Here is a 22,329-nt window from a genome sequence, read left to right as displayed (position 1 = left end):
TCTTAGCTCAACTGCACAATGGTCATGAGAAGACAGTAGCGTTTGCATCCAGAACACTGACTAATTCTGAGAAAAATTATTCAGTCATAGAACGTGAGACATTGGCGGCTGCTTGGGGCTGTGAGTATTTTAGAACCTATTTGTGGGGCTCCAAATTTACCCTTAAATCGGATCACAAACCTCTCATCAAGGTATTGCTACCGGGAGGTGCCGCCAAGTGCTCAGCGAGATTAGCCAGGTTAGCATCTCAATTACAAGAGTATTGCTACAATATAGAGTATATACAAGGTTGGAGAAATGTGCAAGCCGACTGTTTATCGAGATTGTCTCTTGACTGGGAGACAGTTGATAGAAGTGCAGTTCTGAAGAGTCAGAGAGAAGGAGCAGTTGCGTCTGTTCAGGATGTGTTAAGTGTTTTCGATTCTCAAGCCTTAACCAAAGCTGATTGGATCAAGGAGATGTCTACTGATAGTTCCATGTTGGATCTTAAACGATTAATCCTATTAGGTAATAGAAGAGAAAGCTCAGTTTCCCCTTCCATCAGACCATACACCAAGGTTCTAGATGAGCTATCTGTTTGTGGCGATGTCATTATCATGCGAGGGGAGTTATTCATTCCACCTGTAGCTTTAAGACGCAATTTAATCGGTCTAGCGCATGAAGGACACTTAGGTCAAACCAGAACAAAGAAAAGGTTGAGGATGAATTGGTGGTGGCCTGGAATGGACTCTGACGTAGATTCTTGGGTTGTGAATTGTGAAATTTGCAAGGAAAGTGACAAGCGTCTGAAGGTAGGAGCTCAAGCTTCCATGGGCCACATAACTGATCCAGGTCAACCATGGCATACTATATGCTTAGACTTCATTGGACCTATGAATGGTCTCAGAGAAAGTTTGCGCTTTGCCTTAGTAGTCATAGATGTCCATACTAAGTGGCTAATAGTTAAGTTTTTAAAAGATATTACTTCCTTAACTGCCATCAATGCCTTGAAAGAAATTTGTGGGGAGGAAGGCATACCATCAAAATTGGTTACGGATAATGGTACCCAATTGACATCTGATGAAATGCAAACGTTTTTGGGTTCTTTTGGTATTAAGCACATTTGTACCTCTCTGTATATTCCACAAGGCAATGGCATGGTTGAGAGGGCTAACCGTCTTATCAAAGGTGCCATCCAAATGGCTAGGTCCAGTGGGAGGGAGGTCAGTTGTTTGGTCTCTGAAATGCTATGGGCCTATCGCTCAAGTGTGCATGGAGTGACTGGTAAGACACCTTTTGAAATGATGCGTGGTAGGCTTCCCAAAACCAAATTGGTTCCCACTTGGATGAAGGATATTGTCTTGGGAGATTCTACTTCCATTGATATTCCTGCTGTTGACCTTCCACAAGGTGGGGGTACTGATAAGAAAGCAGAGAAACGTATTACTTCAGGTGATTGGGTGAAAGTACGTAGTGGTAGACCGGGTACACGTTGCTCAAAATTTTTGGGACCTTACAAAGTTAAACACACTTTACCTTATGGGGTTATTCTAGAGAATGGAGACAAATGGAATTATAGACGTGTTGCCCTGTACCAGAAAAGTTGTGCAGGTGCCAAGGTCAGGGATGAGGTACAAAATTCTAGTTCCAGCAATATTTTTTTATCGATGTCAGACAGTGATCTCATGAATAGCTCTTGTGCTAGCGGTTCCACTCTTTTGGGAAGGCAAGGGGGTGGTGGTGACGCTTCTGCCGTTCCATATGAGGTGGAACCAAATGTCCCTGCTGCTAGAGAAGTAAGACATGTTAGAGGTCGTTTTCCTCCAAGCTACTTGAAGGATTATATATGTACTTAACTTAATCTATTATTTGTTAATTCTTTCAAAAAAAAATTGTTAAATGATAACATATGCTTGAAGCATTATTTGTACTGTGTAGTTTGGAAAGTGTTGGAGTATGTGTTTTATTAGTCTTCCTTTTTGTTTTTATCTCATTATAACTTATGTACTTTTGCTCCTATTCATTGCTAGGTGTGTTCTTCTTTCCTTTTCATTTTTTGATTGTATAAGAGGGAGGATGTGTTGTAATCCTAACTATGTAGATGCTCTCATGGCATGGAGTGTGGAGCATTATGTGTAGTGCATTCCACGTTCCACCTGGAGCCTCGGGGATTCTGTATGAGACAGTTGGAGAATAGCTGGCTTAGGGTGAGCATCGCTTTATCCACGCAGGTTACCAACTGAAATAAATAAGTACCTAACCTCAATCCTGTGTTCCTCGGATCATTGGGTACCGTCTTAACAGATACCATCTCTGCTAGGGAAGCCAAAGCTTTGGATATGAGTGTGCCCCTTGATACCATCTCTGCTAGGGAAGCCAAAGCTTTGGACATGAGTGTGCTCCTTGATACCATCTCTGCTAGGGAAGCCAAAGCTTCAGATATTAGTGTGCTCCTTGATACTATCTCTGCTAGGGAAGCCAAAGCTTTGGATATGAGTGTGCTCCTTGATACCATCTCTGCTAGGGAAGCCAAAGCTTTGGACATGAGTGTGCTCCTTGATACTATCTCTGCTAGGGAAGCCAAAGCTTTGGATATGAGTGTTAACATTTGATTACTTTACTCAGAACAGGTGCAGCTGAAACAATACATACGACCCTTTAATGCGTGAGAATAATGCCACTCATTGTTTTAAAGCCTGCGGCACACAACTGGATGTTACAGTGATTGCGATTGGTGGACACACTTACCTATGACATATATGAGAGCTGCAGGACTCTGAAGAGAAGGAATCTCTCTCCCCGCCTGTTGTGTCCAGTACATGCATGAATATGGGCCCTGCTGATCTGGGCGCACTGTGGGAATCTCAAAGATGCCTGGCGCCGGGCCCGACCAGTGGGCAACCTCTCTGCCGGCGTGGTAGAAGCGCTATCCAAGGACTGTGGCAGCGCCGAAGGACTCGCACCGCAATATCAAAGCTTCTCCAGCGACGAACACAGGGAATAGGGGCTGGTAAGAGATGGTGGGGGCCACTGGCTGGTCTGAAATGCAGCAAGAGTGTGAGATAGCTCTTAGAATACGAATCTGATGACACCGTGGCGCTTTCTGTGAATATTGCCTCATAGCCACTTTGCCACATTTCACACCACAGTCCTCCAGATAAGACAGTCCACTTGCCAACTACAAATGGAGACACTTTCTTCAGCGTCACTTCTTTTGTTCTTCACTTACACTAAGCTCTGCCCAGGACTACTGGTATAACAGACACTAGGGGCACGATGTATGTGTTCCTCATCACGGCAGAGTATACATACCGCCAGCATGAAGGTCGCCCGGCCCATTGGCTTGGCTTTGGGGTGGTAATCACCCTGGCACTGCCATAATCAACCCTCCCTGACAGACTGACAGAGTAAGGGGTGTCGGAGAAATGGCTCCATGTCCACCCACCCAATCAGGATGGGCGGACATGTAGTAATATTTTTAAAGTTTGTCATTGCCAAGCAATCGCCGGCAGTGAGGGATCGCAAAATACAAATAATGCCCCCCCTGCCATGCGAAATGACTCCCCTGGGGAGGGTGGTATTACCTTTTTATATTAAAAAAAAAATCTTATTTCTTTTGAAAATAAATAAAGAATACTGTTTGGTGCTAGTCTGTGCCACCAGCCGTGCACCAACCTGCAGATGGCACTGCCAGGAGTCGCCAGAACAGTGGTTGCTGCCAGTGCTTTATAAATGCCCATCAGCCTAACTGCCACTTGGCGGTCGGAACCTTCCCCAGGCCGATGGATATACTTACCTCGTCGCCCTGAGGGAACAGCGCCCGGTCTCCAAGATACAATCCCGGCCCCGGACCCATGGACTTGGTAGATGGTCACTGCAGCTCTGACAGCTCCTCACCAAACGTTTGCTAAATGTTAGACGGACCGGGAGGGTCGGCCGAGGACAAGGGGAGAGGTCTCCGGGGAGAGCCGTCTCCAGCGATCGTACAGACGAATAACTTCCCTCCCCCACTGATGTACACCACACAATGATAAGGTTCAACGTTCTTTATAAGCAATCTTTAGGTACGATAGAATGGTACAAGGAGGTCAGGACTCAGGGGTCCCCTTGATTCTAGTCTCTTGGTTGGGAAAAGGGGGTAGCGGGACAGTCTTGTTACCAATCTGGTAGATGCGATGATATGATGGATAGCTCACAATCCTCGAGCTCGGCGTTCTAGATGGACGGGCCGCGGCAGCGCCAGCAGGTCCCGGTGAAGGTGGTAGTTACACGGTCCGCGGCAGCGCCAGCAGGTCCCGGTGAGGATGGTAGTTACAACGGTCCGCGGCAGCGCCAGCAGGTCCCGACGAGGATGGTAGTTACAACGGTCCGCGGCAGCGCCAGCAGGTCCCGACGAGGATGAATGATGCCGAAGGCCGCGGCAGCGCCAGCAGGCAGGATGACAGTTCACAAGGCCGGGCTACGGCAGCGCCGGTAGTCCGTCAAGGATGAGTTCTTCACGGTGTCTCTCGACTCCAGGATACAACTAACTTCCTGCTCTGGAGCTGCCCCAGTTATAGGTCTGGCGCCCTTTGATGTCCGGACCCTCGCACTTGGAGGTCGGGAGGTCCGGGACGAGGGAGTCTAGACACCCAGCAGGGGGGTGGAGCCAGCGCCCGGGGGAGCTGGGGGGCGATCGGCACCTGGCGGGGGAGAGCCATCGACACCTCTTTCTCCCATTGACCTGCCAAGTGGTCCGTTCACCTCCTGGGTGGATGGTGGTGCCGGGATGTCGGGGCTTGGCCAGGCCCGGGGTTAGGGTTGAGCTGAGGCCACGCGGCCTCGTGGTGCAGTGTCCAAGATGGCGGCCGGGCCGGGCGAGGGAGCCGGTAGTGGTTCGGCCCCATGATACAGAGATGTCCGGGGGCAGGAGTCCCGTCTTGAGACGGGGTGCGGGTTGCGTCTGTGGGTAACACCTGGAGGGCCGGGGCTCGGGCCCTGTCATGCGGGGAGGGAGCAAGCCCTTCATGTGGCCTGTCCAACATGCGTCCCCCCCAGCTGAAGGCGGGGAGAGTCACCCATCCTCTTGGGGACTCTCCTCGTCGAGGCGGAAAAAGCGTGACAGGCCATCCGCGTTGGCGTGGTCTTGGCCCGGTCGATGTTCCACAGTGAAGTCCATCCCCTGCAGGGAGATGGACCAACGCAATAGTTTGGGGTTTTCCCCCCGCATCTGCATTAGCCACTGCAGGGGCCGATGATCTGTTTGCACCCGGAAGTGGGTACCGAAGAGATAGGGCCGGAGCTTTTTGAGGGCCCACACCACTGCGAAGGCCTCCCTCTCGATAGTGCTCCAGCGCTGTTCTCGGGCCAGGAGGCGTCTGCTGATGAAGGCCACCGGTTGGTCAAGTCCCTCGGAGTTCAACTGGGAGAGGACCGCCCCGATGCCATGGTCGGAGGCATCTGTTTGTACGATGAATTCCCGACTGTAGTCGGGGGCCTGGAGCACAGGGGCAGTGCACATGGCGGCTTTCAGCTTCTCGAAGGCCGCTTGACAGTCTGGGGTCCAGTTGACCTTCTTCGGGTGGTTTTTGGATGTGAGTCCCGTGAGGGACCCCACAATGCTGCCATAGTCCCTCGCGAACCGCCGGTAGTAGCCGGTGAGCCCCAAGAATGCTCGGACCTCGGTCTGCGTGACTGGAGGCTGCCAGGACTGGATGGCAGCGATCTTGAGTTGTAGAGGGGCCACCAGGCCGCTTCCCACCTGGTGTCCGAGATAGGTCACGGACCCCTGACCAATTTGGCACTTGCCGGCCTTGACTGTGAGGCCGGCCCGTTGGAGGGCCTGCAGGACCTCTCGGAGGTGGTGGAGGTGGTCGGACCAGTGGCGGCTGTACACAGCGATATCGTCCAGGTAGGCGGCGCTGAACTCCCCAAGTCCCACCAAGACCTGGTTCACCAGTCGCTGAAAAGTAGCTGGGGCATTCTTCATGCCGAATGGCATGACTTTGAAGTGGTAGTGGCCATCGGGGGTAGAAAAGGCGGATCGTTCTTGGGCCCGGGGTGTGAGACCGATCTGCCAGTAGCCCGCTGTCAGGTCGAAGATGCTGAGGTAGCGGGCCGCCCCCATGCGGTCGATCAGTTCATCCGCTCGGGGGATGGGATGAGCGTCGGTTCTGGTGACAGCATTCAAGCCCCGATAGTCGACGCAGAATCGGAGCTCAGGAGTGGTGCCGGGGGCAGCAGCTTTGGGGACCAGCACGACCGGGCTGGCCCAGGGGCTGTCCGAGGGCTCGATGACCCCGAGCGTGAGCATCTTTGATACCTCCTCTTGGATGCAGGCCCGTACCCGATCTGGTACGCGGTACGCCCGGTGTCTGATAGGGGGACTGTCCCCAGTGTCCACGTCGTGCAAGCACCAGGGGGTGACCCCTGGGGTGAGGGAAAACAGGGTCGCAAACTGCAGCAGGAGGTCCCGGCAGCCTCGGCGCTGTTCCGGGGTGAGGGCATCTGAGAGTCGGACCCCGTCCACGGAACCATCTTTCTCGCGAGTCTTCAGGAGATCAGGGAGAGGCTCGGAGTCTTCTTCCGCTCCACTGTCTGTAGCCATCAGGAGGCTGAGCTCCGAGCGCACAAAGTGGGGCTTGAGTCTGTTGGTGTGGAGGACTCGGAGGGGGTTCCGTGGGGATTCCATATCGATGAGATAGGTGACGGGGCTCTTGCGCTCGACAACTTTGAAGGGCCCCGTCCACTTGTCCTGCAAGGCACATGGTTCGGTGGGGGACATCACCCACACTTGCTGGCCAGGTTCGAATTCGATGGAGGAGGCATTTTGATCGTACCATTTTTTCATGTCCTCCTGACTGGCCTCAAGGTTCGCTTTCGCCATCTCTCTGAATCGCCTGGTCTGATTGCGTAGAGTCAGGAGGTACTTGAAGACGTCTGGAGGGTTCTTTAGGGGGGCCATCTCCCAACCTTCTTTGACTAGGCTGAGGGGCCCTCGCACAGGGTGCCCGTACAAGAGTTCGAAAGGGCTAAAGCCGAGGGACTTCTGGGGGACTTCTCGATATGCGAAGAGGAGGCACGGAAGTAGCACATCCCACTGGCGACGGAGGGGCTCTTCCAACCCCCCAATCATTCCCTTGAGCGTGCGGTTGAACCGCTCGACTAGTCCGTTTCCTTGAGGGTGATAGGGGGTCGTGAATCGGTAGGTGACCCCGCACTGTTGGCAGAGGGACCTCATATATTTCGAAATAAAGTTTGTGCCTCTGTCGCTGACGACTTCTCGGGGGAAGCCCACCCGGGAGAAGATCCCCATTAAGGCCCGGCCGACCACCGGGGCTGTTACAGTTCGCAGGGGCACAGCCTCGGGGTAGCGGGTGGCGTGGTCCACCAGTACCAGGATGAACCGATGTCCTTGTGCTGTACGGGGGTCCAGGGGCCCCACAATGTCTATTCCCACCCTCTCGAACGGGGTGGTGACAACTGGGAAGGGTTGCAGAGGTGCTTTGAGTTTGCGGCCGCTCTTCCCGCTGGCCTGGCACGTGGGGCAGGACCGGCAGTGGTTGAGGACGTCGTTTCTCATCTTTGGCCAGAAAAAGTGTGTCACCAGGCGACTGTAGGTTTTGTCCTGGCCCAGGTGTCCAGCCAGAGGGACATCGTGGGCCAAATTTAACAGGAAGTCTCTAAAACGGAGGGGCACCACCAGCACTCGACTGGAACCTAACTCCGCGATTCTCTGTTCACTGTACAATAGGTCGTTGTCCCAATAGATCCAATGGGCTCCGGTGGTGTCCCCTGCGTTCTGGGCGAGGGCTTGCTGGCGGAGTCCCTCGAGGGAGGGACAGGTCTTCTGCTCTTGACAGAACTGTTCCTGGGTGGGCCCCCCTTCTTGACGCCACTGAGCCAGGTCGGGAAGGTCCTGGGGCTGAGCGAGCCCTTCGGGGGTTTGCTCTGGGGGGTCGGTATGGTCGGTGTCCTCTACTGGAGCGATCGGGGGAGGAGGTGCTGGCCATTCTGGTTCTTCTGGTCGGGGGATGGCACGGGCGGCCATGGACCGGGTGGTTACGCACGCCCAGTCCGGGAGGCCCAACATCCCCAGGTGCTCTTTTCTTTCTACGGCGGCCCACGGGGAACTCTCAAGATCATTCCCTAGGAGACAGTCCACGGGGGCATCATCTCGGACCGTCACCTTCAACATGCCGGAGACTCCTCCCCATTCGAAGGGGACGCAGGCCATCCGACATAGACTCTCCGAATTGTCGGCTGAACGGACGGGGCAGAGAATGTTCGGCAGGATCTGCTCTGGTTTTACCAGGTGACAGCGGACGGCCGTCACACTGGCCCCCGAGTCACGTAGTGCTTCGGCCCTGCGTCCATTAATGTTCACCCACTGGCTATATTTTCTGGTGTTGGCGGGTAGGGGAGCCCGCGGGACCATGTCTCTTCCCCCTAGGCACGCTAGAACCATGGCGGCCGGTTCCCACTCTTGTTGTTCCTGTTCGTATTCTTCCTGTCCTTCGGAGATTTGTTCTCCCCCCAGGGCGGCGGCAGCTACCTGGCGGGGTCTCGGAGTTTGGTTCTGTGGACAGTTCGGGTCACTGGCGTAGTGGCCGACTCGCTGGCATCGGTGACACGTGACATTGGCTCGGAACCCCGGGCGCATCGGGGGGTTGCCCCGGCTGGCCGGGGGCGGGGTGCTGGCAGCGGGAGCGGCCGGGACGGTGTCTCTTCCTCGTCCCTGGCCTCCTCCTCCTCCTCGGGGACGGTGCTGACCTTGGTTGTTCCGGTTCTGTTCGTGCGGCCCTCTCCGGCCTACTCGGGTGCTTTCCCACCGGTCAGCTTCGGCGGCGAGTTGCCGTGGGTCAGTCAATTTACTGTCGAGGAGGTGCTGCCTGAGCTCGACGAAGCAGTTGTTAGAGAGGTGCTCCCACACCATGAGATTAAAAAGTTGCTCGTAGGTCGTTACGTGGCTTCCCTTGATCCAACCCTCGAAGGCTCGGCTGAAATAGTTGACGTATTCCACCCAAGTTGTACCCGGGATCCGGGTGCAGTCTCGGAACCTCTGGCGGTACATTTCGGGTGTGAGCCCATATCGGGTGAGGAGGGCAGCCTTCATGTGGTCATAGGATGACATCAGATGGTCTGGGAGCTGTAACAGGGCATCGCGGCCTTCATTGACGAACCTCCCCCATAGACCGGCTCCCCAGTCACTTCGATCGATCCGGTGGGAGGTCATGGCGATCTCGTAGGCCTTGAACCACTGTTGTATGTCGTCCTCTCGGAAATACTCTCGAACGACATCCTTGGGGATGTGGACTTTCTTTTCTGTCGCTCCTGGGGTGCGCGGTTGCTCGGGCACCTCCAGTTCTTTGTTCTGCTTCCGTAGGTCTATTTCTGCCAGTTTGCGCTCGTGTTCGTACGCTAATCTCTTTTCTTCGAGCTCTCTCTGCCTCTGTTTTTCTTCCCGTTCTTCTCGGAGCCGCAAATGTTCTAGGTTCAGTTTTTGTTCGGCTAATTTTAGTTCACCGTCCATTTTGAGCCGTGCCATTTCTAACTCATGTAGTCTGTTCTTTTCTCTCTCTTGAATCTCTTCCTGCGAGAGGCCCGTTCTTCGCTCCTCGGGAGCCGTGGTGTTCCTTTCTGATGCTGCAATGTTTTGGTCCGGGGGTCTGGCGGCTCCGGTTTCTGCCCACGACTCAATGGCGTGCTTGAAATCGTCTTTAGTACTCAGACCGGTGGTAGCAATGCCTAGTTCAATGCAGAATTGTTTCAACTCACGATGGCTGTACTCTTCCAATTTCTCCATTTGGAATTTCTCGGTGGATCCGCTCTCTTTGGTTGTCATCGTGGTTTCGTCGTGGGGTGAGCTACTCTCTGTACGATTACGCGTTGATTCGGATCGCGCCGCTGGCCACCAATGTTAGACGGACCGGGAGGGTCGGCCGAGGACAAGGGGAGAGGTCTCCGGGGAGAGCCGTCTCCAGCGATCGTACAGACGAATAACTTCCCTCCCCCACTGATGTACACCACACAATGATAAGGTTCAACGTTCTTTATAAGCAATCTTTAGGTACGATAGAATGGTACAAGGAGGTCAGGACTCAGGGGTCCCCTTGATTCTAGTCTCTTGGTTGGGAAAAGGGGGTAGCGGGACAGTCTTGTTACCAATCTGGTAGATGCGATGATATGATGGATAGCTCACAATCCTCGAGCTCGGCGTTCTAGATGGACGGGCCGCGGCAGCGCCAGCAGGTCCCGGTGAAGGTGGTAGTTACACGGTCCGCGGCAGCGCAAGCAGGTCCCGGTGAGGATGGTAGTTACAACGGTCCGCGGCAGCGCCAGCAGGTCCCGACGAGGATGGTAGTTACAACGGTCCGCGGCAGCGCCAGCAGGTCCCGACGAGGATGAATGATGCCGAAGGCCGCGGCAGCGCCAGCAGGCAGGATGACAGTTCACAAGGCCGGGCTACGGCAGCGCCGGTAGTCCGTCAAGGATGAGTTCTTCACGGTGTCTCTCGACTCCAGGATACAACTAACTTCCTGCTCTGGAGCTGCCCCAGTTATAGGTCTGGCGCCCTTTGATGTCCGGACCCTCGCACTTGGAGGTCGGGAGGTCCGGGACGAGGGAGTCTAGACACCCAGCAGGGGGGTGGAGCCAGCGCCCGGGGGAGCTGGGGGGCGATCGGCACCTGGCGGGGGAGAGCCATCGACACCTCTTTCTCCCATTGACCTGCCAAGTGGTCCGTTCACCTCCTGGGTGGATGGTGGTGCTTGGCCAGGCCCGGGGTTAGGGTCGAGCTGAGGCCACGCGGCCTCGTGGTGCAGTGTCCAAGATGGCGGCCGGGCCGGGCGAGGGAGCCGGTAGTGGTTCGGCCCCATGATACAGAGATGTCCGGGGGCAGGAGTCCCGTCTTGAGACGGGGTGCGGGTTGCTTCTGTGGGTAACACCTGGAGGGCCGGGGCTCGGGCCCTGTCATGCGGGGAGGGAGCAAGCCCTTCATGTGGCTTGTCCAACACTAAAGATTTGTTTTTCAAAAACAAACTCCTAAAGTGGGTGTTTGTTTCTGTAAATGAAGAAACGCATGACCCCCCCACTGCGGACGTTTCCTCCCAGCTTGTGGTGCCCACTGTTGGGCGTTCATCTCTGCCGCTCTTCCCTGGTTGTGATGACGTCACACCATCCACTCTACGCAGGACGGGGAGTGTGACGTCATCGCTTCGACGGCCTCTGCTCTGTTTGGCTATCGGTAGAAACGTTCCTTTGACTGAGCCGATGGGGTCGCTATTGAGGGAAATATAAGGTCCGCCTCTTTATAAATAAGGCATGTGGAGCCAGACACTATCAGACAGGGTACCCCATAGCATTTGCTGCAGAGCTCTCGGACCACCCTTAGGCCCTCATTATGGGTCAGGCGGGCTCTGTCTCCGGCCGGGAGGCTACTGACCCTCATCATACCTGGCCTGGTGTTCCTGCACCTGATGTAGGAAACCAGACAACATGTTACCAGCCTTAGATCCCAGCCACTAAAACTGCAGGGCAGCCAAGCCTGTGTCCCCACCCCCACCCGAGAACCGTTTCCAGCAAGGAGGAAGCGTCGTGTTCTGCCATGCAGGGGAATCTTTCTCTCTGCCCTCCCCTGCCCTCCATACCCTGCTCCCACCCCCACCCCCACCCGAGCACCGTTTCCAGCAAGGAGGAAGCGTCGTGTTCTGCCATGCAGGGGTATCTTTCTCTCTGTCCTCCCTGCCCTCCCCTCCATACCCTGCTCCCGCCACCCAAGCCCAGCGCCTCCCCCAGCTTCCATTTACCACTTGCTCATCAATGGCGGTAAAGGCGACCGTTAACCCCCCCACACCCCCAGAACAGGGGGTACTGTGAGCAATTTCACCCAGTAAAGCGGGGCCCCATAGTTAGGCCATATTCCCTCGCGATTACCTTCCTATAGCGCTCTGCTGGCGGCTGCTTCTTCGTGGCACCTTTCATCTGCAGAGGGACCGCTGCACCAGTATGGTTCATCTTATAATGCAGGCATTATAGGATTCCTGGCATTAAATGTACTGCTAACGGTAGTCATGAAAGCAATATTAAAGTTTATTGCTAAAGCCATATACAAATGTGTAATTAAAGTAAAGCAAAAATATTTAGACCTTTAATTTAGTTCACTTTTAGAATGCATTCGTCCCAAAACTGTAAAACACGACTTCCATTTATATATAGGTTTTTTTAAATTCTTTTTATTGAACAAGCTCATAAGACAGTCCATTATGAAACATGTACGCATGTACACCATTCGACTGATGGTGAGCGTGGGACGTAGGCAGACCACAATATTGAATGTTTCCTTTTCTTATTCAAAAATACCCATCATAAGTTAACAGGCCAGCTACACCTCACACTAACTGAGCCGAATCGTACTCCTCAGTTAAACATAGCGCTTCTTACCTAGTGCGGCCGCCCTATTTTCCTACACAATTTTAAATATTTTTAGTCACAGCAACTGAGTCAGATTTACACCAATTTTCAAATGCAAACACATACACACACACAAACACCTGTTTAATAAATCAAACCAGACATGTGCAGACGTTGAGGAAACAGAAATTCTCCAATTATCCACTTTAGAAGTTTTAATAGAGAACAATAAAGGTTTATATTGACATGGGCCTCACAACTCGTCTGCGCCTAAATACTATTTCAATATATTTTGCTACCTCACTACAGTTACTATTTGTATCACCCATTTAACAAACAGCATCGCACCCCTAAGAACAAATGTCCTATTTTAAACAAGTTTTAAAAGATTTTCTCCTGGGTTCTAGTAGACCAGACATCAGCAAAATATGTGATATCTTGTGTCCATGTCCAAATTCACAATCTGCAGTGACAGTTTCTCCTTTCTACACCACTTCGGGAACTCATGAACTACAAAATAAAACAGGGGTACAAAATTAACAAAATCTAAAAATTAAAATGTTAGAATGTAACGGTAAATATGAGCCTTTATGAATTATTTATGTTCCTTTTGCTATTTATTGAACCTTAATTTAGTTGTTTTACATTGAAGAGAAATGATGGTGCCGTAATTCAAGATTTAAATAGCTATTTTAAATGAATATAAGGTAAAGCAGTGTTGCTTATTACATGCCTAAAACTTGTAGAAAAAGGCTACTTTAATTCAATAGGAAGGCAAAGCACAGGGAATTCTGTTTAATTCCTTCAAACTATTTTATTCTTATCTATTTCTTAATCTGTGATGTAATATAAATGTTTGATCCACTGAAGTCGAGATTGCAGATATTCCTAAATCTAGTCTGCTTCAACATTGTGTGGTTGAATGATGAAGACTGAAGAACTAACTAATCCACACAATTCAAACAACTCTCCTCATATCTGGAACGGAACGTCCTCCTCGACTCCTCTCAATCCGGGTTCTGCTGCAACCGCAGCACCAAGACAGCCCTCCTCGCGGCTACCGATGACATGCAAGTCCTACCTGACTGATGAGAGGCCGCGACACTGATTCTCCAAGACATCTCAGCAGCCTTCGATGCAGTCTCCCACCACACACTCCAAGGAGCCTCTCTCAGATAGATCCCCTCTCTCCTCTCCGGAAAAATGCTAATAGTCTGCCTTTCCCACGTCACCTCCGAACAAAAGGAAATCATCTGTGGAGTACAAGAAGGATCATCGCTCAGCCACACACTCTGCAACACTTCAATGACACCTCTGGCCAGCATCGGCAAAACCCATGACACCCAACGACACACAACTCCCCCTCTCCCTCTCCAAAGACACCACCAACACCAAGATTAACCTCCACAACTGCATGACGGGCGTCGGCAGCTGGACAAAGGACAGCTGCCTGAAGCTCAACACGGACAAGCCAGAGGTACAAAAATCCCCATGAAGGACATCCTGATGGCCCTCAGAACGCAGACTTACACCTACCGCCACCAGGCACGCTGGGAACCGAGGCATCATTCTGGACCGCAATCTAACCATGAAGACTCAGGCCAACTCTGTCTCCTCCTCCTGCTTCTTCATCTTCCACATTTTGCAAGATATTCAAAAGGCATTCCAAAGCTCAAGATGTACCGTCACCCAGGCCGTCATCTTCAGTAGAGTGGAGTGTGGCAATGCGCTCTACGCAAGGACTGCAGCTCACCTCCTCCGATAAGTATAGACTATACAGAGCGTCTGAGCCAGACTAGTCATGGATCCCGCTAGACATACCCACATCACCCCCTACCTCAGAATACTCCACTGGCCCCCTGCAGAGAAAAGATGCCAGTTCAGGCTCCTGACCCACGTATACATCGCCCTACACAACTGCGGACTCGCCTACTTAAAACACTGCCTGAACTTCGATCAAGCCCATGCGCTCATCTGTATGACAGGACAGCTGTGCGCATCAACAACAGCTGCATTCATGTGTTATGTCTCGGTGCTAGTGCCTGGCCAGAAAGACAAGCATTGGCAATGCCAATTGGTTTCGCCTTTGGGACCTTATAGGAGATTATTAAAGAGATGTCCATGCCTGTACTTAGAGGTTTTATTGACATGTTAACACATTGCCATTGTTTAGAGCCTGCTGCATATGCATACAAATTGCAACACAACAAATACAGACAGCAGCAGGACATATACAGATAGCCATTTCACAAATACAGTTAGCAACAGGTCACACACAGAGAGCAACACAACAAATACAGATTTTAACTTAATGGAAAAGTTAGGTTTAGTTTCACCTTCCTTACACTCTTTACTTTAGATTACAACCTCACCCGCTGCACCATAACGGGCGCGGCAGCTTCATTTAAAGATGCAAAGGCTTACCGTGCTTGAAGCATGCGAATCCACACCTCCAGCATTGCAGATCTGTTAAGGACCCCACAGACGACCCACACGGAGGTGAGGATTACAGGGGTGTGGATCACAACACAAGAAGCATGTGGGCCCACAGCTTGCACCTGAACCCTGCAGGCCTCCTCCCAATTGTAACGGAGCTCAACTAGAGGGGTGCATGATGGCAGAAGCTTCAATGGAAGCTGTTTGTATCATCTATCCTAACCAATGTTACAAAACGATACACACTTTCAGCGACAGCCCTACAGGTACAAATGGAACTGTTGCTTGGCCAGAAGGCTAGTTGTCCGCCTTCTTGCGTAATACCCATGAAGCGGACCTGTTCCATAAGGAATGGTTGTGAGCATGCACACGGATGGTGCACAAGCTTACAAAAGGACGCATCAGCCATGTCAAAAACATTTTTGTTAAAGAAGTCTTTAGCCATGCGGCTCATCATTGGGGATGCTGTTCTGTATGGTTACAGCTTTTTACAAAGCCAATACGTGTCATAGGGGAGACTTATGGGCTTTGCCAATACTTATTTTCCCCAAAGGTCTCTCCAAAGTGTTCGTGTGCAAAAACGTATAAAGGCAACATCAAAATTGCCAATCACAAATAACGCGGGTACTTGGGCCTCCCACACGAGTGAGGCCCCATTTTTATAGGGAGACCCGGGGGAACGCTGGGTGGTAGAAAATTTGTGTCAGCCCGGTGAGGTCACAACTTTCCCACACCAAAATGTGTGGAAAAAGTGATATTTTCAGCTAAATTTGAGGTTTGCAGGGGATTCTGGGTAAGGAAACGTTGGGGGATCCACGTAAGCCATACCTCCCTGGAATCCCCCCGAAGTCTAGTTTTCAGAAATGTGTGGGTTTGGTAGGTTTCCCTAGATGGCCGCAGACCACGAGGCCGAAAACCCAGGTGACCCCCCTTGCGAAACCAGGTCGTTTTGAGTTAGGCACTTTTGATGGCACCTCAATACATTCTTGCCTGTCCGGGTACTTGGGCCTCCCACACGAGTGAGGCACCATATTTATCGGGAGACCCGGGGGAATGCTGTGTGGTAGGAAATTTGTGTCAGCCCGGTGATGCCACAACTTTTTTTCAGCTAAATTTGAGGTTTGCAGGGGGATTCTGGGTAAGGAAACATTGGGGGATCCATGCAAGCCATATCTCCCTGGAATCCCCTGGTGTCTAGTTTTCAAAAATGTATAGGTTTGCTAGGTTTCTCTAGGTGCCGGCAGAGCTAGGGTTAAAAAACTACAGCTAGGCACTTTGCCAAAAAAGGGTCATTTTTCACTGTGAAATTGTGGTGTGTCCACCATGCGTTTTGCGCAGTTTCCTGTCGCGGGCACTAGGCCTACCCACACAAGTGAGGTACAGTTTTTCTCGGAAGACTTTAGGGAACGCGGGGTGGGTGGAAATTTGTGGATCCACGCAGATTCCAGAACTTTCCACCACAGAAATGTGAGGAACATTTATTTTTTAAACATTTTTTTAGGTTTGCAAGGAATTCTGGGTAACAGAACCTGGTGAGAGTCAGTCAAGTCACCCTATCCTGGATTACCCTGGGTGTCTAGTTTTAAAAAATGTGTAGGTTTGCTAGGTTTCCCTAGGTGCCGGCAGAGCTAGGGTTAAAAAACTACAGCTAGGCACCTTACAAAAAACCGGTAATTTTTCATTGTGAAAATGTGGTGGGTTTACGTTGCGTTTTGAGCCGTTTCCTGTCGTGGGCAATATGCCTACCCACACAAGTGAGGTACCATTTTTATCGGGAGACTTAGGGTAATTCAGATTTGTAAAGCAACTGTTATTACCTATTGACTTTCGATGCATTTCTGCCTTCCAAATGAAAGACAATTTGTAAAAAGAAGTATTTTTGAAAAATGATCGATAATTCTCATGCTAGTATGAGCATTCCCAATTTTGGAAATGTGCAAATATCTACTGTTTCTAAACTCTATTTTGTTCCCATTTCAGAAATACATAGGTGTCTTTCATACCGATTTTTCCATGTATACATTTTCCCAGAATAATTGCTACATACCCGGTACATAATGAAAAACCATTGTAAGTCGCTGCTCAGTTTTTGGCTCTGGGTTCATCGGGTTCTTGGTGAACCTACAAGTCCTATATAACCCCACAACCAGTAAGGTCCAGCGGATCTAAAAGTATATTGCTTTCAAAGAGCTGTCATAATTAGAAGACGTTACAGGTGAAAACGTTGACACAAAAGGCTGTTTTTTTCAACTAATTTGCAATTTTTCCTATATTTAACTGTTAGTTTCTATAAAGAGACCTTGAAGGATCTACACAAATGACCCCTTGCTGAATTCAGAATTTTGTCTACTTTTCAAAAATGTATAGTTTTCCAGGATCCATTATTGCTTTTGTACCCATTTGTACCATTAACTGGAAGGAGGTTGAAAGCACAAAAAAGAGCAAAAATATTCTATGTCCCAGAAAAATGCCAAAACTGTAAAAAAAATCGGTTTTCTGACAAAAGTCTGTCATTCCCTAAAAGCTGTGAAAATGTTGATTTCAGCCCCACAAACCCTTTTCTGTTACCATTTGTAGGGAAAAACCCAGACGCTTTCATTTGCAGCACTTTTTTCCCACTTTTCGCAAACAAACCAAAATTTAGCTGTATTTTGGCCAATTTTTGGATCCCCTCCAGGGGAATCCACAAACCCTGGGTACCTTTAGAATCCCCAGGATGTTGGAAGAAAAGAAAGCAAATTTGGCGTGGATACCTTATGTGGTCAAAAAGTTACAGGGGCCTAAGCGCGAACTACCCTAAATAGCCCAAAAAAAGGCTTAGCACGGGGTGGGGGTGGGGGGGGGTGGGGGGGGGGAGGCCTATCAGTGAAGGGGTTAAAACAGGCAAGGAATTACGTTTTTGTAGTTTGCACGATTTTTAAACAATATTCTTGTATTTCAAAAGTTGACAGAAACTTTTTCACAAAGAAGCCCCAATGTTATCCTATGGAAGGAAATTCAATTCACAGGTAAGTTACTTTTCTTACTCAGTGCTGGACACCTGGGTTCAGCCCTGGGACCTTTCCTGCAAACAGTTGACAAAATTCGGTTAGGTTATTTGTGCGATTGTTAAGGAATATTCTTAGTTTTAAAAAGTCGACACTTAGAAACTTTTTGGGAGAAAAAGTGTCAATGTTATCCTATGAGGAAAAACAGGTTATCGGTTTTGAGGCAAGTATTCGGTCTTTGGAGTTAGGGTTCTGGGGTTAGACTCAGGGGTCTCCCAGGGTCAGTGATGCACTGTTGTTGCACCCCCAGTGGCACTCGGGCAGCCGGGTGCAGTGTTGAGGCCCAAGGATAGGGGGGCTCCGGTTGGTGGCTGCTGGCAAGCAAGCCACGGGGTTGTGGGAGCAAAGCTCCAAGGGTTAAGCTCAGGGCAAGTTGGGGACCAAGTTAGCACCAAAGGGGCACCCTCAGCGGCACTAGGGCGTCCGGGTGCTGTTTTGAGGCCGGGTGCCCTGTTGATTTCAATGGAGATTCTCCTGGACAAAGAAACACTGCAGGCTCAGGGACGAGGATCTTCCAGAAGTGACCACCGCTTCGAGGGGTAAGTTGGGATGTTGAGGGTTGGTTAGGCACCACTGGGTTGGGCACACAAGGCTGTGGGGCGTCTGGTGCAGGGGTGCCTTGGGACGTCGGATTTTCTTACCCGATCTGGTCGCGGTAGGGGGGGATCCTCTGGATGGAGGCTGCAGGCGTAGTCACAAGGCTTGAGGCAGGTAAGGGGTCACTGGATCTCGGGTCAGGAAGTCACAAGGCTTGAGGCAGGTAAGGGGTCACTGGATCTCGGGTCAGGATCGCTGGAGGGACCTCCTCGTGGTATTTTTCCACTCGAGCTCGGGCCGGGTTCGGCGGATGCAGAGTGGGCTGGATTCGCGGTCCTGGCTGGCACCAGAAGCTGCAGTTCAAACACGTCCGGTGATTACGGGGGAAACAGCTTGGAAAGTGAAGGCAGGCAGGTCCTCTGGGGTTTTTGAGGTTGCTGTCCGCTAGACATGCCGGGGTTTTGCAGGAGCAGGTTCGAGGGGGAGACAGGCCTGCAGGGCTGGGGCCAAGTCAGTGGGCGTCGTCCTCTTGTTAGCTCTGCACGGCTTCTCGTCCTTCTTCTCCTTCTTTTCTTGTGGTTGTTGGATCTGAGGAAGGAAGGTTCAGGGTGCCCCTAACTACTAAACTTAGGGGTGTTACAGGTAGGTAAAGGGCAGGGACCAATGGGTCCCTTCCCTGGGGTGGGTACACCCCCTATTCTGCCACTCTCGAGTGGGAGGGGGGGGGCATGAGCCTGTCCCTGGTTGGCTGGGTCCCCCATCCTCAAGATGGTGGGGATTCGAGGTTGTGCTTCACCGCGCTTCCCCCACCTGAGGGGTGGAGTTGGCAGAGGTGGGTACACCTCTCTACCTCACTTGTTTTTCCCGCCGGTTCTCCCGCCTGAAAGTGGGGGTACAACCAGAGGGAACCAGTTGCTGAGTACAGCAAGTGGTCTGGAGAAGCTCACAAAGGCGGCAGGCCTGTGAAGCTTCCCCTGCCCATCCTGGGGCAGGGGACCTAGCACCTCGTCCCAGGATGTGCATTGTTGCAGACCCTCGAGAGCGGATGGCTCTCGACCCAGGGGTCCAGCAATATGTCTGGTGGGTGGCAGCCTAAGCAGCCACTCAGTTGGAACACTGGTTGTGGGTCGAGTTCAGGGGGCATTTCTAAAATGCCCTCTGTTGTGCGTTTTACATTGAAACCCACACTGGCATTAGTGTGGGTACAATGTGCTGAGAAGTTTGATACCAAACTTCCCAGACTTCAGTGTATCCATCATGGTACTGTGGAGTTCGTAATGACAACCTCCCACCACCATATACTCTTTAATGGTACACTGCACTTACAATGTCTGAGAATGGACTCAGGTGCTGTAGGGGCACAGGGCTCATGCCTCTGTACCCTCACCACTGGCATAGTGCACCCAGCTAGTGGGGTGACTGACCTATGCCAGGACAGTGGTTGGTAGGCATGGCACACAGGGATGTGTGCCATGTTGACTCTTCACTTTTGATCTGCACCAAGACACGCAGCCTGCAAGGCAGTGTGTTTGTGAAAAGGTACAGGGCCCCTAAGGGTGGCACAATTGGTGCTGTAGCCCTTAGGAGCCTTCTCTGGTCACAGTGCCCTGGGTACATGGGGTAACATTTACCAGGGACCTACCTGTGGCCAGAGTTGCCAATTGGGTTTTGTTTTGAGGAAAGAACACAGGCCCTGGGGTCCTGAATGGCAGGCCCCAGCGCACATCAAGTCAAAGAGCATCAGTAGTCTGGCAACAAAAAAAAGGGGGGTTTACTGCAACAGAAACCCACTTTCTCACAGAGACTCGAATTGGTTTCAAATTATTTATCTGGGATTTTAGTGTAACATAAAATCACTGTATGGAACAGCACAAAAACAGCACAAAAACAAGTCATGAACCTCACTGCTGAACACCAATGTAGGAAATGGGGCTACTAGTTGAGGGGGGTGAAACCCCACACAAGCAGCAATGGCAGTTCATGTCAGGGTGAAATACAAGCAAACCCCAAACTAACCTGTGCGTGACCCCAGGTAGCTTGGCACCAAAACAGTAAGGTTTAAAGTAGAGGCAATCAGTAAAGTATTTATGCAGCAATAATGTGAAAACACAACACAAGAAAACCCCCACATCAATTTAGGAAAATAGAGTAAATGTATTACATTATTTGACACCAAAACGACAAAAATGCAATTAGTAGATCTGGAGATTAGCAATTTTGAAGAGTTAGTTAAAAATAGTGCTTAACAGCGCCGAGCGGCAAGTGAGGTGATCCGGTCCCACCAGACCCGGACCAGGCCATGAGTTCAGGTCGACCGTGATGGAGCGCGGGCAATTTCAGGGACAAAGTTAAGCCTGCCAAACAAAATACCTTAAATCCTGGTTGCGGTTGGGGCGTGGCCTCGCCGGCGGCAAGATGGCTGAACTCTAAGTGAGCTCTGCTAGCCGAACGATTAAATCCGCCAAAATCCTGCAGCATCGAGTATGCCCTGAAGCACAGAGAGCAGGCCTGTGTTGCTGACTCATCTGGTGGCGGGACTGCCATTTTGTCAAGACAGAAGAAGACACCAGAGCTTGACTTCCGGGCAGTGGCGCCATCGTGGCCTGTGGGAGGTCTGTCACACCAGACGGCCTCAGCCGGGATCCGGCTGGGAAGGAGACACTGACGTCGCTGCCCTGTGCTGCACTGGCATCCCTGTCCGAATTCCCAGCATCGCCATCATTTGTGGCTGGGCAGAGGCTGCAACAAGGCCGATTGGGAACTGTGGCCTAGAGGAAATGTGGCGGGACTGATCACCTGAGGCCGTGCCGCACCTGGGGCATCAACACTGCTGCTGCCTTGCAGAGTCCAGACGCAGCTGTGCGGGCTCCAAACCCTGCAGAGCAGACGCGTCCTGGATGTGAGGGTGCCTGGCGTGGAGGCGGAGGCCGGCCGCAGGGACACACTGGGACCCACTGATGTGACCTGCGCATCGGATTGCAAGTAAGGCACTGTGGCGAGGGGGCCTGGGAGGCATTGTGGCTCTGGTGGACAGCACCTAAAGGCCAGGAGGGCCCAATCACACTTGCGTGCAACCTACACTCGGCTCGGGGTGATCCCCAAGATTGGGACAGTGTCCTTGCCGCCATTCACGCCACACAGTGCCTTATAACTTACCTCAGCGCCCCCCCGTGCCTGCCTCGACTTCGAGACAACCTGAGCCTCGGCATGCCGGCACGGCCGGAGTTACCTTCCCCCTGAGATAAGTGCGCGCCGGGCATGTTAGTGGGCTGCAGCCCCCGCTGTGATTCTTGGCCTGGCCGCTCCGCCGCTTGACACCGGGGGTGCCCTGTCATGGCCCCCGACACCCCAACTCCTGCTTACCCCGGTGGTGCCCTGCCTATTAGGAGAAATAAAGGTGGGGCCGGCAGTGCTCATACCCTACATTGCAGGCTGCACCCTAAGTGGGGGGCACAAGAAAATCAACTAGAGGAAGCCCTGAGCATGCTCTACACCCCACGGCCTCCCATTGTCCAGAACCACGGCGCGGGCCCTGGCTAGCGAGGACTTTGGCAGAGGTCGCAGGCCCGAACCCCCTGCGCACTGTCAGGGCGTATGTGGCCCAACAGACGGGGCTTAACCAACTAACCATATCGCGGCGCACCGTGTGAACATTGCACATTACTTTCCCAGGCCCTGGTGTTCCAACTACAGCCATAATGGGGAAAATCGACCCCAAGCAGCCTAAGCTAACCTTTGAGGGCCGTAGGACTGCAAGGTGCAGAGACCCACCCCATGAGGCCGGCGAGCAGGCCACACAGACCGATGTACCGGAAGAACAAGACGAGGATATACGTTCCCTGCTTCTGGAGGTTAAATCCAGTCTAAAAACGATGGATTCTAAAAATCGGCCATTTAGCGTCTCGCCTTGACCAAGTAAAACAAAGGGTAGACTCGCATG

General features: G+C 51.9%; 1 pseudogene across 1 annotated transcript in view; it reads right to left on the bottom strand.

Annotated features, from left to right (window-relative positions):
- The window catches only part of LOC146808618 (immunoglobulin superfamily member 1-like), a 364,489-nt pseudogene that overhangs the window by 229,136 nt on the left and 113,024 nt on the right, over positions 1-22,329 (bottom strand). The window contains exon 6 of the transcript XR_014967581.1: positions 2,728-3,018. The product of XR_014967581.1 is annotated as an immunoglobulin superfamily member 1-like (transcript). The remainder of the gene's footprint in view (positions 1-2,727; positions 3,019-22,329) is intronic.

The sequence above is a fragment of the Triturus cristatus genome, chromosome 8, assembly GCF_964204655.1.
Source record: "Triturus cristatus chromosome 8, aTriCri1.1, whole genome shotgun sequence".
NCBI lineage: Eukaryota > Metazoa > Chordata > Amphibia > Caudata > Salamandridae > Triturus > Triturus cristatus.
This window is presented reverse-complemented; position numbering and strand designations above follow the sequence as displayed.